Source organism: Furipterus horrens, unplaced genomic scaffold (genome assembly GCF_987537825.1).
Source record: "Furipterus horrens unplaced genomic scaffold, mFurHor1.1.pri manual_scaffold_12, whole genome shotgun sequence".
In the NCBI taxonomy this organism is placed as follows: domain Eukaryota; kingdom Metazoa; phylum Chordata; class Mammalia; order Chiroptera; family Furipteridae; genus Furipterus; species Furipterus horrens.
This window is the reverse complement of record NW_028327182.1, coordinates 76,181,654-76,204,897: the sequence shown is the minus strand read 5'-3', so window position 1 is coordinate 76,204,897 and position 23,244 is coordinate 76,181,654. Positions and strand designations below refer to the sequence as shown.

Here is a 23,244-nt window from a genome sequence, read left to right as displayed (position 1 = left end):
CCCAAGTTCCTGTATAAAATCAATCTCAAAGAAATGTTTCATTGATCATACTTAGGACCAGTTGAAAATTACAAAGTATTTTGTTGATAGGAGCTTTTCCTGAAACCATACAAACTTAAGGATCTCGATTTGTTTGTTTGTTTTTTTTTAAGAAGCTCAGGTGCTTCATAAAGGTAGCATGAGAAATTTTGCAGAGGTTCTAGTGTTCGATTTCAACTAGTAGAAATATTATGTAATTACTGAACAAAGGGAGAACAACATATAGATATTAAAAAGAAAAGTGATGATGGCTTGGAGGAATTTTATGAAATGATTATAATAGTTTCATCAGTTCTGTTTGTCAAAATTTTAATTTTCCAATAAAACTAAAGGGTTTCCAGAGATCCTGTAGGTTTCAGTAGATGACTTGACACTTGCCTGAAGTCTACCATTTCAAAGTATCAGTGAAAGCTATGTATTATCCCTGCAGTACAGCAGTGAAAGAGAAGTACAGGTCTAGTTACAATATTCTAAAACCATCTGATTATGGATATGTTCTGTTACTGCAAGAACTGCAGTAGACGGTGACTAGCTATTCACCAACCCATTTACTCTGCTGCCCACGCAAACAGCAAGGCTTCCTCTCAGCTCGTCCTGCAGCTTTGCATGGCCTTGTGACTGAGTTCTAGCCAGGGACACTATTTTGTTTATTTTTTGTATGGTCGTTTCCTTTCCTGTTCTACTGTTGGAATTTATTCAAATTCATTATAAAAATTTTAGCTGGGAAAAAAGTTAAAAAGAATGTCAAAGAAATATCTATGGCTAATAGTAAGGAAATGTATTTCCACACTTCACTATGTAGAGACAGAGAAAGAAAAAGAGAGAGAGAGAGAGGCCCTTTCTCACCTGCTACCTCTGATCCCTGAATTACCCAATATAACCTCCAGCAGCCTCAACTTGCTAGGAGACTAAATCACTGTTCTAAGGGCTTTGGTCCAGTTTATTTGGCAATGCTTCCAAATCTTTTACTTCTGTTGTTGCTATTTGTCCTCTACACTCTTCTTTCATCAATTTCATATCATAGCAGAGGAGGATTTAACATATTTAATCCATATACCTCTCATAACCTTGCTCCCCTTCTCTGAACGTTTATATCATAACTTACATATAAATCTCAATTTAGTTTTTACTTTAAGACAATAAAATGTTATTTACTACTAACCCAATTAATGTATTATGATTATTGTTTAAATTTAATTCTCCAATATTTTCTACTGTATTATATTATATTCATAACATTGCAATATACAATGTTGTACTGTATATGTATATTATATACATAACATACTACAAGATTTTATTTAACACATCTATCAAATTCTCTCATTATTTCTGTGTGATCAAATTAATCAGATGATCTACCAATTTCTTTCTTCTGCCAACTTGGGTCTCCCCACCTCTTACATGTGCACACACACACACACACACACACATTCTCTACCAGAATAGCCTGTTAATCAAGAAAAGATGTTTATCAAACTTCCTGCTGTAAAAGAACATCATAAAGGAGAACACAGCCTCACCAGTGTCATAGTATCTCAGAAAAGAAAGCTGAGAGGAGGGCATTTATAAGACTTTTGAATTTGGACTCCAATGGTTTAAGGTTGGGAATTTACTGGGGTTGCACAATGTTGATTAGAACAAGAGACAATGCTTTTTGAATTGAGTCTAGGTAAGTATTTTGTTGTTTATTTAATTAGAGGTTCTTTCGCTCTCTTTTTAATTAAATAGCTATTTATCTGTCCAGATGAAAAACATATTTATTTGCATAGGCAAATCGGTTTCCAGGAATTTCCATAAGTCAACAGTGACACTGTTAGTTTTCTACCTCATTTTCTTGGGCAATAAAAAAAGTTATTTTGATGAGGTGGGGAGTGCATCAGTTCTTAGTCTTGATAATTAAACTGTGTAGACATAGATGGGTTCGATATTTCTCCCAGTCTCTCCCTCACTTCCTCCCTTCTTTTTTCTTTTTGAGAATTTAAATACCTGAAAATGTTTTTAAACTATCCTTGTGTTTGATTGCTAGATTGGCCAGGTATATAATTCTAGACTAAAACCATATCCCCCAGAATTTTCAAGTCAATATTCTATTGGCTTACCAGTTCTAGTGTTCCTTTTGAAAATTATAATGCTCTCTGGCTTATTGCTTTATAATGATAAATTTTAAAATTCTCAATCTGGGAAGTTAGTTGATCTTTGCAATTCCAAACTTTCCAGTTCTTAGAAATATTCCTAAATTAATCTTTCATGATTTCCTTTTTTCCATTTTCTCTACTCATTATTTCTAGAACATTCACTTGTCTGATGTGAGTTTTGATCAGTTATATTTAATTCTTCTCCTTATCTCCTATTTTTCATCTCAGCTTTTTATTGTAGTCTCAAGATTTTTTTTACAGGTGCTTCCTCATTCCCAAATTATTGTTGGCATCACCAATATTCTGTTGTCTTCACTCCTGTTCTTTTTCTCTTTGTAGATTAATAATATTTTTTATCCTTTTACTAAAATTTTAGTAGAAGTTCAAGAAAATTAGATACCATAGGTTTCAATTTGACAGACCTATTCAAAAGTCTATATTGCTTTTTAGTATAAATTGTATGCTTTTTTCTCTACTTTAAAATGTTAATGTTGTCTACCTGAAACTAATGTAATATTTTATATCCACTAGCATTTTAAAAAATAAGAATTATAATAATAAAATAAATAAAATTTTAGATTCTGACAGTGATGAGGTCAGAAGTTTGCCTATTAAGTTGATTTTTAAAATAATTTTTGGTGTATTCATTTGATTGTGTTTTTCTCCTTTTTGATTTGTGACTTCTATTAATCTCTGAATTTCATCCTCTTGCTTTTCCTAGAAATATAAAATTAACACTGTTTAAAGTAGGTTAGTTATTTTTTTACAACTATTTTTGTTTATTAGTGACATATTTATGATATTAAAGATTAAGCTGATCATAGTGCTAGTAATTCATTATAAATTCTTATATTAATATGTAGTCTCATTGTTATAAATTTTTTAAATTGAATAATTGATTTGCTCTTTGGACAAAAAGTTAATTAGGATAGTGTTTTAAATTTTTAATATCTGGAAAATTTTCTTTTTTTTGACATTTCGAATTAAATTTTACTTTAATGGTATTATATTTTAAAAATTCTGTGTGTATGATTACTGCTTTCCAAAATTCAATAAGGTCTTTTTCTTGATCTTATAGTCAGTGAGCAATTTCTAGCCCCTTCCCTTTCCTCATTGCAGCTGCAAGAGACCGTATGACATGCTTCCGAAGTGACAATTTGTTGTGTTTCCTGGTAAGAATTTTATTTTCATGAAAAAAAAACCCATCCATCTTTTTCTTTTTTGCCTTGAGTGGAGATGTTATGCTGCCAATAGCAACAGCAGACACATTAAAATCCTGAAGAAAAGGCTAAGAAAAATCACAGAAGAAAGCTACTGTAAAATCTTGAGCTTTTGAACCAGCATCAATTACTTTTTTTATCTAGATTTTTTGCTCTGTGAGAAAAAAGAAACCTAAAATAAAAAAACAAACAAACAAAAACACAAATGTTTTTGACTCTAAGATTTCTGTTTATTTTACTGATTAGTATAGGTAAAAGTAAATAATAAAATAACTGATAAAATTATACTATTTCTAATGTTGATTTAATAACTATTTAAATAGTATGTTAATATTTTAAATTTTATATATGATAACTATATATAACTATATGACTATAAAACATAGAGTCATCATATGTTAGGCTTATATTAATATAGAATTATTTCAAGTAACTTAAAATGTGCCTCTAGAAAGTCTGCCCTGAATACTGCATTTCTTAAAATATATTCATTTTTTAAAATTTACCTGATTTTTGTACATTTAGTTTGTGGTAGTTGGCACATAAATGTTTTTGACATTTCTACTACAATTGCTGATTATTTCTATTTTCTATTTAATGGTTCTTATTATGCCTTACACACTGAAATCTACTATGTTGAGATTAACTTTGTGGTCCCATTTATTTTATTTATTTTTTCCCATTCTTTTAATTTTAATCTTTATCTCCTTTTTACTTTTATTTATGTGTTGATTACCTAATACAAGCACATGGTACAAAATTCAAAGGGAACAGAACAGAACACAGTAAAATGTAAATTTCCTTTCACCTCTGCACCCACTATGCATCACCTTTTAAGAGCTTCTAGTGAATCCTTTTACAGATATTCTATAAATACATAAGAAAATATTACATATATGTAATTTTTACAGAAATATTATCAAAATATACATACTTTTACACTTGATATTAGCCAAAAGGCCAAGTAGCAATCAAAATACACATGCTTTTCTGCCCTGGCTGATGTGGCTCCATGAATTGAGTGCAGACCTGCAAACCAAAAAGTCACAGGTTCAATTCCCAGTCAGGGCACACTTATAGTTTTTGTCCATTGAGTATGATGCTGGCAGTGGGTTTGTCATTATATGGCCTTTGTTATGTTTAGGTATGTTCCCTCTATTCCCACTTTGCTGAATTTTATCAATTTTTTTTTTGGGGGGGGGGGGAAGGTTATTATTTCAAAATGCTTGTCTGTGGTGGATATTAATTTTTTTAAGTATATTTTATTATGTTGTTACAGTAGTTCCAATGTGTTTCCCCTTTGCTCCCTTCCACTCATTACCCTACTTCCCTCCAGCAGTCCCACCCCCCTTAGTTCATGTCCATGAGTCATGCATATAAGTCCTTTGGCTTCACACTTTCCTATATTATTCTTAACTTCTTCCTGTCTATTTTGTACCAACCAATTATGCTTCTTAATCCCTGCACCATTTCCCCATTTCTCCCCTCCCCCCTCCCAGCTGATAACCCTCCAAATGATCCCCACACCTATGATTTTGTTCCTGTTCTGGTTTGCTTAGTTGGATTTTCTTATTTTTTTGATTCAGTAGTTGATAGTTGTGAGTTTGTTGTCATTTTAGTGTTCATAGTTTTGATCTTCTTGTTCTTAAGTAAGTCCCTTTGACATTTCATATAATAATGACTTGGTGATGATGAAACTCCTTTAGCTTTACTTTGTCTGGAAAGCACTTCATCTGCCCTTCCATTCCAAATGATAGCCTTGCTGTATAGAGTAGTCCTGGTTGCAGGTTGCCTTTCGTCACATTGAATACTGCTTGCCAGTCCCTTCTTGCCTGCAAAGTGTCCTCTGAGAAATCAGCTAATAGTCTTATAGGCACCCCCCTGTAGGCAACTCTCCACCTCTCTCTTGCTGCCCCAGAACTCTGTCTTTACCTTTCACTTTTGGCATCTCAATCATGATGTGTCCTGGTATGGTCCCTTCTGGGTCCAGCTCGCCCAGGACCCTCAGTGCTTCCCGGACCTGTATGTCCATCTCCTTTGCAAAATTTGGGAAGTTTTTCTCATTTTTTTCAATTTTTGCTTCCTCATTCTGCACTGGTGGACTGTTTTTTTCTTCATGTTCCAAATCATTGATTTGAACCCCGGTTTCCTTCCCTTCACCATTGGTTTTGCGTGGATTTTCCTTTGTTTCACTTAGCATAGCCTTCACTTCTTCTCTTACGCATTTGCCATATTCAAGCATATCTGTCAAGCCTGTGAGCATCTTTATCACCAGTGTTTTGAATTCTGCATCTGTTAGGTTGTCTATCTCCTCACCTGTTAGGTTGGCTACCTCCTCGTCGCTTAGTTCTCCCACTGGAACCTTGATCCGTTCCCCCTTTTGAGCCATACTTTTCTGTCTCCTCATTCTGACAGGCTCCTGTGTTTGTTTGCCTCCGTGTCCCAGGTAGAGCTATTGCACCTGTTATGTTGTAAGGGGTGGAGCCTTAGGGATTCATCAGTACAGGGTAACCTGTTTCACCACACTGTGGCGCTGTATGTGGGGGAGGGGTCTGAGAGGGAACAATGCTGCCCACCCAGCACTCACCCCCTTTCCAAGCACCTCTCTCACTTCCGCACCAGACTAGCGCCCCTCTAGCTGCTGCCCTGGCCGTCATTTCCAGAGTGGGTGGGTCTGTGGATGTTCTAGGACTGGGGGGTGGGTCTTTAAACAAGTGGACTCTGCTGAGAGACAGGCAGTTTCTGCCTCCACCCCAACACGCACTGGTCTGCACAGTCAGAAGCAATGAGGCTTGATTTTCCCTGGTGCTGGGACCCGTGATCTGCGAGGTCCGGTGAGGAACTGGAAAAGCTCCTCACATGTCCCTCCTGACCTTTTTAAATGTGTGACTGTGATTTCCACTGGCCTGCCACTGCCACCACTGCTACCACCACCACACTGCGTCCTCTCCACCCCAGCTCTGCCCCTCCTACCTGTCTGGGTGAGTATTTCTTCTTTATATCTTTGTTTGCTGGACTTCCATGCAGTTTGATTTTCTGGAACTTCTGATTGTTTCTAGTTTTGAGGTACCTGTATTCCTTCTTAGTTGTGGAGGGAGATGCAGCGTGTCTGTCTATGCTTCCATCTTATCAAATGTTTTTTCTTCATCTATTAATATGATAATGTGGTTTTTTCCTTCATTTTATATTGGGAATCACATTTATTGATTTGTGAATGTTGTACCAATCTTGAATTCCTGGAATAAATCCCACATGATCATGATGTATGATATTTTTGATGCATTGCTGTGTTTCTTTCAAAGTATATATTATTGATTATGCTATTATAGTTGTCCCAATTTTTTCTCCTTTGCCCCCCTCTGCCTGGTACTTCCTTCCTCTCCAGCAATACCCGCCCCTTTAGTTCATGTGCATGGGTCATGCATATAAGTTATTTGGCTTCTCCATTTCCTATATTATTTTAATCCCCCCTGTTTATTTTGTACCTACCAGTTATACGTCTTCAGCCTCCATTCTCCCCCTTCCACCTCCCCACTGACAACCCTTCATATGATATCCATACCTATAGTTCTGTTCCTGTTCTAGTTGTTTGCTTAGATTTTTTTTAAAGATTCGTTTGCTGATAGTTGTGTTTGTTGTCATTTTACTGTTTATAGTTTTGATCTCCTTGTTCTTAAATATGTCCTTTTAACATTTCATATAATAAAGGCTTGGTGATGAAGTAAGCTGAGTTTCAAATCAATAATTTGGAACATAAGTAAGAAATAAACAGTCAACCAGTATAGAATGAAGAAACAAGAAATGAAAAATAAATAAATAAATAAATAAAATGAAGAGAGGCTTAGGAACCTCTGGGAAAACTTTAGACCACCCCAAGACACATCATAATTAAAATGCCAAAAGTTCAAGAAAAAGAGAGAATCTTAAAAGCAGTAAGAGAAAAGCAGAGAGTTACCTACAAAGGAGGAGTTCCCAGAGGACTATCAGCTGCTATCTCCAAAGAAACTTTGCAGTTAAGAAGGGACTGGCAAGAAGTATTCAAAGTGATGAAAAGCAAGGTCCTACAACCAAGATTGCTCTATCCAGCAAAGCTATCATTTAGAATGGAAGGGCAGATAAAGTGCTTGCCAGGCAAGAAAAATTTAAAGGAGTTCATCATCACCAAACATTGTTGTATTTGGTTTGCTAATATTTTGTAGAGGATTTTATCATTTATGTTCATCAAGGATACTGGTCTATAATTTTCTTTCTTTGTAGTGTCTTTATCTGGTTTTGGAATGAAGATAATGCTGGCCTTGTAAAATGAGTTTGGGAGCCTTCCCTCCTCTTGAATTTTATGAAGTTGAGGAATAATGTTACTTCTTAGAATGCCTGGTAAAATTTCCCTGTGAATCCATCAGTCCAGGGCATGTTTGTTTTGAGTTTTTTCGATTACTGCTTCAATTTCACTATGTGTAATCTAACCATTTAGATTCTCTGATTTTTCCTGATTTAATTTTGGAAGATTGTATGTTTCTAGGGATTTATCCATTTCATCCAGGTTGTCCAGTTTGTTGGCATGTAGTTGTTCATAATATTTTCTCACAATCCTTTGTATTTCTTTGGTGTCAGTTGTTATTTCTCCTTTTTAATTTCTGATTTCATTTATTTGGTTCCTTTCTCTTTTTTTCTTGATGAGTCTGGTTAAAGGTTTGTCAGTCTTATTTATCATTTTAAAGAACCTGTTCTTGAATTCATTGATCATTTGTATTTTTTTAGACTATTTTATTTATTTCTGCTCTGATCTTTATTATCTCTTTTTTTCTACTCAGTTGGGTTTTGTTTGTTGTTTTCTTTTTTTCCTTTAAGTGTAAAGTTCGCTTGTTTATTTGATCTTTTTGTTGTTGTTGTTCTTTGTTTGTTTGTTTTTCAGTTAGGCCTGTAATTCTATGACTTTCCCTCTTAGGATTGCTTTCCCAGTGTCCCACAGATTTTGGATTGTGTCTTTATTTTAATTTGTTTCAAGGTATCTTTTGATTTCTTCCTTGATCTCATTGTTGACCCATTCATTGTTTAATAACGTGTTATTTAGCTTCCATGTCTTTACATGTTTTTCAGTGTCCTTCTTGTGATTGATTTCTAGTTTCATAGCATTGGGGTCAGAGAATATGCTTGATATGATTTCAGTCTTCTTAAATCTATTGAGACTTGTTTTGTATCCTAAAATGTGGTCTGTCCTACAAAACATTTCATGTGCACTTGAAAAGTATGTATATTCTGCCACTTTGGGGTAAAATGGTCTGAAGATATCAATTAGATCCATTTGACCTAGTGTGTTATTTAAGGCTGCTGTTTCCTTGTTGATGTTGATTTTCTGCCTGGAATATCTATCCACTGAAGTCAATGTGGAGTTAAAATCCCTGACTCTGACTATATTTCCGTCAATCTCTCCCTTTGTGTCTATCAACATTTGCTTCACATATTTAGGCACTTTTATGTTGGGTGTGTAAATGTTTACTAGAGTTATATTCTTTTGTTGGTTTCCTTTATCATTATGTAGTGTTTGCCTTTGTCTCTTACTATAGCTTTGATTTTACAGTGTACTTTGTCAGGTAAAAGTACTGCTATACTAGCATTTTTTCTTTTCCATTTGCATGAAATATCTTTTTCCATCCCTTTACTTTTCGTCTGTGTGTATCTTTCAGTCTGAGATGGGTCTCTTGGAGGCAGTATATATATCAGTCTTATTTTATTATCCATTCACCTACTTTATGTCTTTTGGTTGAAGCATTTAAGTCATTTACATTTAAGATAATTATTGATAGATGTGTATGTAGTGCCATTTTATTGTTAGACTGCTTTCCTCTGTTATTTTCCTCTCCTTCTCCTTTCTTCTTCTTCTTCTCTTCCCTCTCTTCTCTCTCCTCCTCCTCACCCTCCTCTTCCTCCTCCTCCTTCTCCTCCTCTTCCTTCTCCTCCTCCTCCTCCTCCTTCTTCTTCTCCTCCTTTTTCTTCTTCTCCTTCTTCTTCTTCTTCCTCCTTTTTCCTTCTTCAAGCAAGCCATTTAATATTTTTTGCAGTACTGGTTTGGTGTTAACAAACTCTTTAGCTTTTTCCTGGCTGGGAAGCTCCTTATTTCTTCTTTGATTTTAAATGATAGCCTTGCTGGGTAAAGCAATCTTGGTTGTAGGTCCTTGCTTTTCATCACCTTCATTATTTCACACCACTCCCTTCTGGCCTGGAATGTTTCTGTTGAGTAGTCAGATAACAGTCTAATTGGTGCTCCTTTATAGGTAATTACCTGCTTTCCTCTTGTGGTCCTTAGGATTCTCTCCTTGTCTTTAAGACTTGTCATTTTAATTATGTGTCTTGGTGTAGGCCTCTTTGGGTCCAACTTGTATGACTTTCTGAGCTTCCTGGACTTGGGTATCTTTTTCCTTCACCAGATTAGAGAAGTGTTCAGTCATGATTTCTCCAAATACATTCTCAATTCCTTATTCACTCTCTTCTCCTTCTGGTACTCCACGATGTGAGTGTTGTTATGCTTCATGCTGTCCAAAATGTTTCTTAAACTCTCCTCATTATTTTTTTCCTTCCTTTCTGCTGCTCTGCCTGCGTGTTTGTTTTTTTTTTTTTTCTACCTTGTCTTTCATATCACTGATGTGATCCTCTGCTTCATCTAACCTACTGTTTATTCCCTCCGGTGTACTATTTATTTCAGATTACAGTTTTTATTTCTAACTGGTCCTTTTTTAAGGTTCCTACACCTTTTCCTCATAACCATTACTCTAAACTCTGTATCTGATAACTTGCTTGCGTCCATTTCATCTAGTTCTTCTGGAGACTTCTCTTGTTTTTTTGTTTGGGACCTGTTTCTTTGTCTTCTTATTTTGACTGCTTCTTTGTATTTTCTGCCTTACTTGTTAAACTAATCAGTTTGTTGGACTGATCCATTGTTAAACTCCGTCGTCGTCGGCAGCCGTCCGTCTCGAGAGACGATGGTGTAGCTTCTTAAGAGTCTATCTGCACCGCCGAGAATGGTTGTGCAGTCCGACTCGGGAGTGACACGGTATCTGTCTCCTCCCGTGTTGAATCGACATCTTGCGATGATGCTGGAGTGTCCCCTCCAGTGAAGCTGAAGCTACAGAGCCTGGGCAGGGTGATATGGAGGGTCTGCTGTTGCCCATGCAGCAGACCCCCCTCTCTTCGCAGCTGAAGGGTCCAAGGGAAAGACGGAGTCAATACAGCTTGGCTTCAGGTGCGCCGCAGGAGTTGCCGGTGTTGACTACAACGTCAAACCGCCTTAGGGACTCCGGCTCCGGATTTTCTGTCGGGGTTTACTCCCTTAGCCTTTCCCCTGAAGAGGTATGCCGCAAGGCAGCGGAGGTTTTTTGGAGTCAGAGTTTTCCTTCTCTGATGTGCCCTGACTGGAAGATCAAACCAGCGACACTTAGCTCGCAGGCCGACGCTCAATCCACTGAGCCAAACCATCAAGCTATAATCAGCAGCCAAGCTTAAGCTCCACAGGGTGGGGCAGAATAATTCCTGCAGGTGGGGCTCTCGCTTCCCCTCAGGCTGATGCCATTTGGAGAGGAGTGCTCTGCCTGAAAAAGATGGCTTCTCAGTATGGGGAATGACTCAGCACAGGGATCCTGGTAGTTGTTTCTGCAGTTCTCTCCCAAGAGCCACTAGCTCCAGACTCTCCTCAAGCATCTCTAGTCCACTCTGCCCTCACTCTGCCTTCCCTCTGCCAGTGCCCAGGGTAAGTGGGTGCAAATGAAATTTTATGTGTTGGCCCTTTTTGAGGCTATCTGTGTCTCCAGAAGTCTCTCCCTGGCAGACAAAAGCCCTGCTACTTTCCAGAACTGGATGTTATCTGAGGTTCTTTCTGACTCTGGTGCTGTAGGCTGGGAACCCAGTTTGGGGTTTAGACTTCACATTTCCCAGGGAAACTCCTCAGCCACTGAAATATCCTTCTGGCACTTCAGCTGCTGCCTGAGGAAGCCCAACCAGCCCTCTCATGCCTCCATACTCTGTACCAGTCATGTTGTGGTGAAGTGGTTTCTTCTGTCTGTCCATTGTTATAAGGCTTCTTTCCAGCTAGTGTTCAGTTGGCTATTCAGGGTGATTATTCTACAATTTAGTTGTGATTCCAGATTAGTCATGAAAGGAGGTTAGTGTAGCTTCCCCTTACTCCTTCACCATCTTGGATCTCTGTTTTTATGTTTCTTATACTAAGTGTTCTATCATTTACTTTATGAACTACATTATCAACATCTTCTCTGTAAATCTGAAAGCTATATGTCTTTTTACTATTTCTTACTAGTTTCTTTTAAATAAAAATTAATCTATATGTCTCTAATTATTAATAGCAATAATGAAACAGCATTCAATACTTTGTTATATAACTATTACATAAATAATCTATATTACATAAAGAAATTAATGTACCTTTCTTTCACCCCACCAACTTTCTAATTATTTTTCATAATATAGCATATTTGCCACTATTATTGTTGATTATTTATATTGTGTATGTTATATGTGAAATTTTATTTTTATATTTGCCATCCATATGGCTGCAGAATTAAAAAATATTTTTTATTAATGCTATGTTTAATTAATTTTTATTTTCACCACTAGTTCTGTTACAGAGCAAACCTGGCTACAGGTTCCATTAGTCTCATCTGGCTCACCAAAACTGTTACAGAGTGAAAGGGGGTTCTTTCACGTGGCACCTTAATGTAAAATCCAACAACTAATGTTGAGGAAAACAGGTCTTTATTTACAGTATTCCAACCTGGGGAGGGCAGTGAGCACTTCAGCTCAGAGCCCTGTTCTCCCATGGGACCCAGCACTTCCCTTGCTCCCCAAAAGGCTAGAAGCCAAAAACATGCCCAGAAGTTACCCATCTCTTGTCTGTCAGCCGTCTCCTTCAGGATCTGGTGTACGATGTCATCAGCCTCCATATAACAGTCCAGGAAAACATGTGCCATGTTGCACTGTATTATGCATGGTTCTCTCTTTGCCCTTTCAAAGCCATATGAAGTTTTCCTCTGCCCTCCTTGCAAATTGTGTGGATCTCCTCTCTTCTTCCCTCTAAAATGGTTGTAGCCTATTTTTTAAATCTCCGACTGTGTCCTGTGATGCAGTGGGCATGGTAACCGGTTCTGACCATTCACAGAACCTTGCACAGGCTCTGTACGCTCTTTCTGCACCATTCCATGGTCAGAACCCCTTCTATCTTCTTGGGGTCTTGGAAGAACCAAAGCCATTTGCATAACTAAGAAACTAGCTAGTAGTCATAGTCATGCAAAGACATCTTGAAAGCTGTTCCTTTTTCCCTACCCCCCAACCCGCAGGCTCTGGGGATTTTTGGAGACACCCACTCTGTAGCAGTTCTTTTATGTCATGGATTACTCAGTCATAAGTTTTTAAGTCTGACCACTTGTTCAGTAAAAGTGTATCTGGAACTTTTGTTTTTCTAGAAGCATAGCTAGTTCAGCAAAGCAACATAATATTCATTTAGTTAGTTGTTGTTTCTTCCTCCCTAACATAGACTTAGACCATGAGATATACTTACCTAGGCTTTGAAACGCTTAGCCAAAGATGCCAAGACACAAGGGTTGTGAGAAATACTGTCTGGTAGCTCTTGTAGACAGAATCAGTGCTGAGAAACCACAGAAGAAGCAGACTGACAGTGAGTGGCCTTTAACGCCCGTGGCCATGGTACAAACTTGTGTCAAGTGTTGTTTTCTGCCTGTTGTATAATCCCAGTTCTTTAGCATTCCCAGTGATTCCACAAGCAACCTGAAATCTAAGTAATTTTATGTTGTGCCTAAATTTCTTTCAGAGTTGTTTTGTGATGTTTAAAAAACCACAGCTTCCTAGACTGCTCCCTGTACTGACAGGGTTAAGCTTCCAACATTCACTGTGTTTCTGTTTGCTTTGGCCTCTCAGTGAACCACAGTTTTCATGTGCTGTTCCTCAGCACTAGGAAATAAATATCTAACAACTATTTTCCCCAATGGTCGGATAGCCAGTTCTCACCCTTGGTCCCAGGCTCTTTAAATCAAATGGTTTAAGGGGCATTTTTTTCAAGAGCTGCTCTACATGCTTCCTACTGACATTTATTTTTATTCAGAGAGGTTGCTGGAAGCCAAACTTCACTGAACTGCCTCAATCTCTTTCCATCAGCACTCCATCTAGAAATTTCTCAAAGATTCTGACATCTCAGCAGAATCCTTCACAGGTTACCAATACTAATGTCAGGCTTTTTTTCCCGTTATGCTTTTTATTCCACTGACTCTTATTGGTGATCCAGAAAAAGGGCAGTTTATTTTATTGTATCAACCTGTTTTACTACTTATCCATTTAGTTGTGCCACATACACTAATCAGTAAACTAAAGATATATTCCAGCTGCATGAATACCAGGCTGATATCCATATTGAAATGGACCTTGGACCCTGGTTTTAATTCTTACATTTCAAGGCAGTATATATATTGTAACCTTTGAGAATATGCAACCACCTTTTGTAGTTTGATAATTATAACCAGCAAATACTTTGAGACTTGCACATTGCTTTCTTCTTTACTTGGAATTCTGCCTCTCACTGGCCTTCACTCTTACCTTAATAAACCAATCAACTGTAAAATTCACTCTGCTCCTGATATTCTCCCTAAGGACTTTTTAGTCCAACCAATAAGCAATGAAAACCATGCACTCGCTTTTTCTAACAAAATGTCACTATAGAATTGTCTGTGTAGTGTTTATATTCCTTTTGTGCAATCGCATATGACTGAGTTTATTTATATCATAACAGGGTTCTTAACGAAGAAAGCTTTTCATATTCTCCACACATAAACACAAAATTTGGGAGATAGAAAAGAACCTCTCCATTACCATAGATCATTTTCATTAATTCAAGATTTAAGTTCTTACTTTAATATAAGCTCAATGCTTCCTTTTTCTATTAATTTGTTCACTTTGCTTAAGCCATTGACCGACTCATAAACAGACATATGCTCTCAAAAGTATCCTCTTTGATTCCTTCCTGAACTTATTTCTGTCATTAGTTAAAATCTTATTACTAATAAGCATGAAGCCTACTTTTATAGCAAAAACATTAAAAATAAATTCCAAGAGTTTTGCTTGTATATCAACCTTGGAGAGAAAGGAAGCAATGAAGACAGGTAGGATACAAATAAAGAAAGAAGTACAAAAGTCAATATTTCTGCAACCCTATTTATACACACTCTCAAATTTTGACAAATTAGTTTCATGACTTGGTAATTCAGGTAGCATATGTGTGTGTGTGTGTGTGTGTGTGTGTGTGTGTATAAATGCCAAGAAATTTCTCTCGAAGATTTTTTCCCACAGATCCTGTCAATTTATATATATATATATATATATATATATATATATATAAATTATTTTGTTCTGCATTTTTTAATAATTATGTTCTTAACTAATGCTCTTCTTATCTTTATGTCATGGTTCACATTTCTTCTAAACAGTTTATATAATTCCTCAGAATGTTCTTGAGGGATTTTTTTTAGTGCCTGATCTTTTATTGATCAAAATAGACAATTTGTAAGATAATCTTAAAATATTATAATGATTAAATTAATTACTTTAGATAAGTTGCTTATATAAATTCTCTTGCTTGAAACTCCCCTTGAAACAATATCTGTCCCAGGACAGGGATATTGCTACTAACAATGAGTTCACCTGCCTGTCAGTAACATTCAGAGAATGCTCTTTCTGTAGTACGTAGAGAGGACTAATACTCAGAAGAACATTTATTTTTCCTGTAATAAACTCCCAATGATGAAAAGCAGAATGGAAAATCTGGTCATCAGAAAATGGAAGCAGCAGTATCATACCAGGTGAGAGTGATGTGAGGACTCCATTTGACTATTTCAATACAGTGTCCCTCTTCCTCTAGGGCTCTGATTGAAGGACCTACTTCTTCCTCTGCCTGAGGATCAATAATTCAACATCACATACTGAATTTTAACTCAGTCCAGTGCTTCTGGAAAACAATGAAGGTTCAGAAACCCCCACACTCTTCATTATGTTCCTGAAAATGGCTTATTGTGAAGAACTATCATTCCCCATATGACATAAGACACATAGATGCCCCCTTGTTTACCTATGACAAGGCAAGGCACAGACCCTCCAAATTCCTATTCTTAGCCTCAGAAATGATTACTCAGACTGCTTGTTCCCACTGATAAATCACAGCAAAATGTTGTAAATCAAATTTTGATTAAGAGTATTTCCTCCCAGGCCCCTGACATTGGACTCACTCTCAGACTAAGCCAGCATACAGCCCCTCCTTAAGGCTTCTCCCAAGAAATAAGTTGACCACAGTGTAAAACATTCTCTGATCCACTATCCTGTCATGCTACCCATCTCCCAGTTATTCTTAACCTTCTTTGTTCCTCTCTCCTGGAGATGCAGCCATCTCAGGGCATAGTGTTCTTCCATTGCAATAATCCCTTTCTCCCTAATTCATTGGTCTCTTCCCTCTTCCCCCTTTCAATATTCTTTCTGAATAAACTCTCTCCTTACAAAGTCTATACTTATTTAAAATTTGGAAACACATACTGAAAAACTCCTCTATAACAAGAACTGAAATTTAATGCAACCAACTTTGTTCATCCAGCCACTATTATCCAAAACAGTGGTGGGAACAATGGTGAGAGAAGTGAGGATGGTGGGGAAGAGGTGAAAACTATAGCTCAGATGCCAGTGGCTAGATGTTGGGTCTGAACATTCCCAGACTTTTCTGTCACATTTATCATGGAAGCACCCATTGAAGTGTGTACCAGCTGACCTGGAGATTCCTCAAATCCCTATTACGACCATAGAAATTGATCTTCAGTCAGACATTTTGATCTTCAGTCAGTCAAGGACTCAGAATTGTCCCCAGCAATATTTAAAATGAAGCAGACAACAGCCACCGGGTGGCACCAAACGCTACCTGGACACGGACAGATTGGATAACAGGGATGGACTCCTGGGTACTGGAGCTTCTTATCTGAACTGACTCACACATTTCATTAACTTCTCAATGATACTAAGCTGCATTTTAATTTCTGGACACTATGCATCATGTGCTGGACTTAATAAATTGTATTTACTTATATGCATTAGTTATAATTGATATTTGTTACATTTATTAATACATTTTGTATTAATGTTATATATTATATAATTATATAGTACATGTTAATGTATTCGATAATTACATACTATATTGTTGATAGGTAGGAGCTGGAAGAGAAAAATTATTTAAAATTGAGGTACAATGCTTTTTCTACTAGAAATGGAGACTAATAACTTTGTGGTTTTTTTTTTTTTTTTTTTTTTTTTTTAGATAAAGCATTTGGATACCTTTAGTCGTCGTCGGCAGCCGTCCGTCTTGAGAGACGATGGTGTAGCTTCTTAAGAGTCCATCTGTACTGCCGAGAATGGCTGTGCAGTCCGACTCGGGAGTGACATGGTATCTGTCTCCTCCCGTGTTGAATCAACATCTTGCGATGACGCTGAAGCTACAGAGCCTGGGCAGGGTGATATGGAGGGTCTGCTGTTGCCCATGCAGCAGACCCCCCCTCTCTTCGCAGCTGAAGGGTCCAAGGGAAAGACGGAGTCAATACAGCTTGGCTTCAGGTGCGCCGCAGGAGTTGCCGGTGTTGACTACAACGTCAAACCGCCTTAGGGACTCCGGCTCCAGATTTTCTGTCGGGGTTTACCTTTAGTAATGCAAATATAATGCAAAGAAGCTCAAAGATGGATGCTTGAAACCCCTTGGCTCAATGAAGCTGAAATGCTGTGAAGAAAAACAATATAAAGGGTTGTCTTTGCTGTAGCTAAAGTTGGATATGTAGATGAGTTGTTTCATGAAAACAACTTTTCTCAAACATTTTAACAGACACTGTCTGAGAAATATATTTTACATTTTACTTGTAACCCAGTATACAAACACATCCCTGCTTTATAAAACAATTTCACTTACCACACACAGGTATTTGATGATTTTCATTACTATTTTGTTTAATTTTTTAAATGCCTATGGTGATATATTGTATTAATTTCAAGAGTACCAGTGGGTTCCAAAAGGCATCGGAATAGCCACCCCAAAATACATCACTTGTCAAAGGATTATTTTGGAAAAGGATTATTTACATAACGATTTATTTTGAGCTGAAAGCAATTAAAAAACAACAAACACAAGAAGAGTTCTCTGTCTTCCCCCTTTCTGTCTCAAAGCAGAACACAAATTTCTCTTTTGTAAAGGAAATTTACATTTGTAAAGAAATTTTTCATTTGTAGAAGTGTCCTCTCTCCTGTGTCTCCAGAGATAACTCCTCACACGAAACTGCATAACAAACCTCACTAAACAACTCTTATTTCCCTTATTTCCTAGTCACTTTCCCACAAGTTATCTTCAACCCAATATCGCACCCCTCTTTTCTTTTCCCTAGGCTCTTTTCCACATTTTATCACCCTTTATCAAAATGATATATAAGTCTCCAGTTTTTAACTTCCTCTTTAGGATTTTCACTTTTTTTCTCTGAGGATTCTCGTTTGCATGAGAAATAAATCTTTTCTCCTGTTAACCTCTCTCTTTGTCAGTTTAATTCACAGGCCTCAGCTACTAAACCTAAGAGGGTAGAGAAAACATTTGTTCTTCCCCTATAGGTTGTAATCTATAATTTTTTTTAATTGCCTTAGGAAAAATGTTTCATTTCCAAGATTTAGAGTGAAAATTATTTTTTGTCCTTGTGGAGATGTGAGTGTTGTTATTCAAGCAGTTTTTTGTGGGAGATCTAGAAATGACTCAGAGACTGAAGATATGCAGACAAAATCTTCACCTTGCACTGCCTGACACATAAAGTACCCATAAAATGGGTATGATCTATATCAAAGTAAGAATCATTCAAATCTGTCGAGAATTTTTGAGTTTATTTGAGCCAAACTGATAACAATTGCTGGGAAGAAAAATTTCAACAGATTGAGAAGATATTCTGGAAAATGACAGTTTAACAAACACTTATACGTCAAAATCAAAGGGGAACACGGGGAGGGGCTTACCTGAAATGTATTGGTGGTATATTAGAGAGGCAGGAGAAAGCAAAATGGGGACATCTCTGGGATTGGATAAAAAGTAAACCAAATAGAAACATACTTCTTTTACATTTGTGGGTATCAGTTAGTTGACAGTTAACAATTAACATAATAACAATAACAATGAGGGAATTTGTGGTCTCTGCTCTGGTGCTGGGGTTGTGCTCTGATGGTTGCAGGGGGAAGGGTGGAAACTACCCTAACATTCTAAAGATATGTTATCCTAGATGCAAAAAGGCAATAGAAAGGCTCAGTTAAAGTAAAGATTGACCTTTCTCAGGGAAGATACCCAACCTAGGACATGTCTACTTGCCACAGTCTGCTTTTAGTTAGACAGTTTTAGTTTCAAACCATCCTTTAGGTTACTAAGTTTGTAAGTCCTACCACACAGGCCTCCCCTGAACTTGTCAGGTTTAGTATGTGGCCCCCTTTTTGTCCACACCTGGATGCACAACATTTAACTTGGAATGTGATTCTGGTTTTATTAGAAATAATCCAGAACATATAAATGGTTGACTGGCTTCTTCTGATTAAGTTGTTCCTCTGGAATGTATATGAAATTCTGCTAATGTGGGAATCACTGTGGAAGTCATAGGTTCCAGAGCTGAAACGATGACGAGGAAGATGGCATTCAAACAAAAACAATGTAGAAAAGACATGGGGGCTTTATAGAGATTAGCACAGAATGACCACATACACATACATAGAGCCAAAGAGTTATAACGTAAAGTTCCTTGAGAATGAGTCTGAATCTGTGGTCTCAGAGAGTAGCTATTCCCAGAAATATTTTAGTTTTTTGTTAACACTTTCCTTCTTATATACCTGAAATTTCCACAAAGTCTTATCAGAACTTGCAACGTGATTCTACTTACGAAATGGGAAATTATTGGAAGGGTCACTTGCATGCCTGGAATGGGGCAGGAGAGCCTAAAACAGTTACCAAGGAAACCAAGGCTCAACTGCTTGGTGCCTTTAAGTGTGACCCAACAATTAGTGTTGAAGGAAACAAGTTTTTATTAACAGGGTTCCAACCTTGAGGGTGCTGAGAACACATGAGACCCAGAACTTCCCTTGCTTGCCCAAAGGCTATGAGCCTAAACCATGCCCAGAAGTTCCCTATATCCTTATCTGTCCATCGGCTGGTCACGAAAACAGATCTCCATCCTCTCTGGAATGTGCATTTCTGGGTTTCAGAGTCACCATCCTCTTGCAGCAGCTCTCTGCTTCAGGATTCGGGGTAAACTGTTCTCAGCCTCTGTGTAGGAGTTCAGGAAACCACGTGCCATGCTGCACTAGAATATGGTGTCTCCGATGCTGGAGCCCAGGGAAGCATGCATCCCTGTGTGGGACTCTGTCTCTAGGAGTGTGCTCCCCCCTATGCTGTGTCTCAATCCCTAGTGGGCCCTGAATCTTCTGATCTCATGAGTATTCCCATCCATGTAGGGAACAGGATCAGAAGCCCAGAATGTCCAAATGCCAAAAACCCAGAGGGAAAGAGCTTAGATCAAGCTCTAAAATCTCTTACCATAAGTTCCCATACTGAGAGAGTGGCCTCTGTGTATGTCTTTCAGAGAAGCAGAAGTCTACAGCTCAACATTCCCAGTAACAGTTCAGCTCCAAGCACCTCTCCCTTGTCTGGGTGGCAAAGCAGGTCCCTGTAGCTCTGTCAGCTCTGCCACTGTGTTCTCCAGGAAGACCTCCTCTTTCACTGCAGACCTGTGGCTCTCCCACCTCTGACCTTCCGCCCACCCTAATTTGAATGCTCAGCCTGGAACTTCCCATGCGACCTCCTATCTGGCTCTTCCTATGGTATGTTAATGTCTGCCATTTTCATCAGTTCCTCGGTGTCTTTTACCCTCTGTCGGCTGCCATCTTTAGTCAAGGCAGGAGTTCCCAGTGACACAGGGGCATCCAGGGTAAGCATTTGCACCCCGCCCCTGGCCTATGTCACAAGTCACTGCATGTTCTCAGTCATGTACACAATTCACCTGGGCAGCAGCCCTCTTCCCTTCAGGAAGGCACAGCTATTAACTTGTCTTTTGCTATGTAATGTGTCTTAAATGCTGTATCTTCCATTCTTCCCTATAGGCAGGATTGTGGGGATGTTTCCCTACTTTCAGAGGACCCATGCTCTGCACCCCATTACAAAGCAGTGCCTTGTCTCAAGACTAGAAAGACTATAACAGTAGTGAATACCAACAAAGGCTAGTGGTACCTGGTGGAGCAGTCACCTAATGAAGGCCAAGCCATTGACTGCAAGGCAGTGTCATGGTGGCTTGATAAGAAGCCAAAAAAGAAGACACGGGCCCCATTCCTCAGCATAGAAGGAACTCTGGGAAATAACTTGACCAGTGGCAGGGCACTTAAATCAGTGCCACTTATACAATAGTTTTAATGTTACTGTAACTACACTTGTAAGCTGGTAAGAAAGCCGGAACTCTACTGTTCTCTCTCTCTCTCTCTCTCTCTCTCTCTCTCTCTCTCTCTGTGTGTGTGTGTGTGTGAGTGAGAAGTATATAGTGCTGTCATCTGTTGCTCTTAAAGTTTAAAGGGCCAGATTACCTCACAGAATTTGGAATCAGACTGCAGGAGGTGTTTCTTTTTTCTCTCTTTCTTTCTTTTCCTTCTCTTTTTCTTTTCTTTCTTTCTTTCTTTCTTTCTTTTCTTTTCTTTCTTTCTTTCTTTCTTTCTTTCTTTCTTTCTTTCTTTCTTTCCTTCTTTCTTTCTTCTCTCTCTTGCCTTCTATCTTCCTTTTTCTTTTTTCTTCCTTTTTTTGATAGAGGAACAGAGAGAACTGATTCATCAATGGACTTATATTGGACACAATACAAAATGCAGGGTCATATGATGACAAATGGGACTACAGGAGTTTACTAATGCAGGCTACACACACTTTTCAGAATATTTGATACTATTATCATTAGCTCTGGTTCACTGCTGCAGGTCAAAAACAGCAACACAAACAATATAAAATTGCTCTGTGTTTTAGCTTTCGGTACTGAGTTTTGAAAGTAGAACCAAATCTCTAACAGAGAAGTTTCCAGTTGAAACATCTGCATTCTCCATTCAAGATATTGCCAGTGAAAATCTTGTCCTTTCACGGGTTGTGAGAAAAACATTCTATTAGACCTGCACGTGGGAGGTTGAGGTTTTGTGACAAGACTTATTGGGGTGGAAATAGAAGGCCGCCCACAGGTTCCTGATGTCTCATCACCATTTTTCCCACCATGCAAAAAAATCCAACCTGTCTTCAACAAGCCCAGTACAGAGGCCAAAGTCCAAAAGTTTTGGGCCATTGGTTTAGTCTTGTCTAGTCTTTGTCACCATTTGGCTAGCTTAGTCTGTGTTCCGCGCTGCACTTCAGCTGGCTGCGTGCCCAGGCCCACATGGTTTGCTACAGAACCCAGGTGAGTGCTAGGGCCACATGGCTGTTATAGAGAGAGAAGCACAAGCAAACAAGGTGAGCTCATGTTACTAAGCTTGGGTTATATTATCTCGAGCTTAGAAAGGACCAGTCAACCTTTAAACTAACCCATTACATTTCTAAGTTTTTGCAGTCTAGTGCTGGGTCCTCCCTTTAACCAATCCATTTTCTAGATCTTCTGAGGTTCTGTGTCCCCAATCTAATCTTCTTCCCAGTCTAGATTAACAGACCACTATGGTCATCATCTTGGCTTCCACTGTGCCTGCCTCATAGTAGAAGGATCTACCTCTGCATCACCTGCCTTCTATTGGACATGTTACACAGCAAAGAAATTTACCCTTTATTGTTTCATCCCTCCCTTGGTGATTTATGGGTAATGGACCGGTTGTACCCTGGGGAGATTTGAAAGCTTGTCCTTTCTCTCTATATGGGGAAGGGAGGGGGTGTTAATCCTCTTGGTGTGAAATGCTGTGATTTCCTGGGGTGCTTATGAATGTTGCAACTTCCTAACAAAGCAGGCATATGCTTCCTAGTTTATTTGTCTTGCCTTTGTTCCCTTTCTTTATAAACATCTAGCTACCTCTGCTAATAATAATAGGTTACTAATTAAGCACAAGGGAAAAAAATTCAAGGCTCATTTTTACTAAAACTCTTAAATACAAACTAAAGAGGAAAATACCAAAAGGTCTACCAAAGATTTTACAAACTCTCCTTTCTACTAATGTGGTCTAGGTTATTTAGACTAACTTTCCCACTGAGAACTACTAAATGATGGATTATTATTTTTTAATTATTAAAGTTACTGAAAATGTGACTGGTAGAAAGAAATTGTCAGAATAAAATCAAAGGGAAACAGAGATCTGGAGAAATAAGAGAGGACAGACGTCATTTTTGTTATGGAAGCATTTGTCTATCCAAGAACATTTGAACTTTCTGCTAAATGGTCTCATATTCCATGGTGAAGGATACAAAAACCTAGGAATACCCTAGTTGGGGAGTCTAAGCTGGAACCCCAAAGAACTATTGTTCCAAATTAAGGAAGAGCTAAAATAAGCCTACATCTACCCTCAAATTTCAAAAGGTTTCTAGGGAAGTTGTTTTCATCCTACAAAAGAAAGAGAGAGCTACTGTCTCTGAGGACTTGTAAACAAAAGCTAAATAATTTTTAGATTTGAACTAAATTCATATCACCCAAATGACCAAAAGCAACACAATAAAACCTTTAGATGATGAATTTCATTTAAAGTAATTGTGAATAGTTCCCTAAGGCACCTTACGTAGAAATGGATTTTTATCCTTTATCTTA

General features: G+C 38.0%; 1 long non-coding RNA gene across 2 annotated transcripts; it reads left to right on the top strand.

Annotated features, from left to right (window-relative positions):
- Positions 1–1,584: 1,584 nt before the first annotated feature.
- On the top strand, positions 1,585–16,787 carry LOC149996422 (uncharacterized). Of its 2 annotated transcripts, XR_016507510.1 has the most exons (4): positions 1,585–1,711; positions 3,297–3,349; positions 15,149–15,267; positions 16,764–16,787. It is a non-coding gene; the product is annotated as an uncharacterized LOC149996422 (long non-coding RNA). The 2 variants fall into 2 exon arrangements; XR_016507509.1 differs by lacking the exon at positions 15,149–15,267.
- Positions 16,788–23,244: the final 6,457 nt, after the last annotated feature.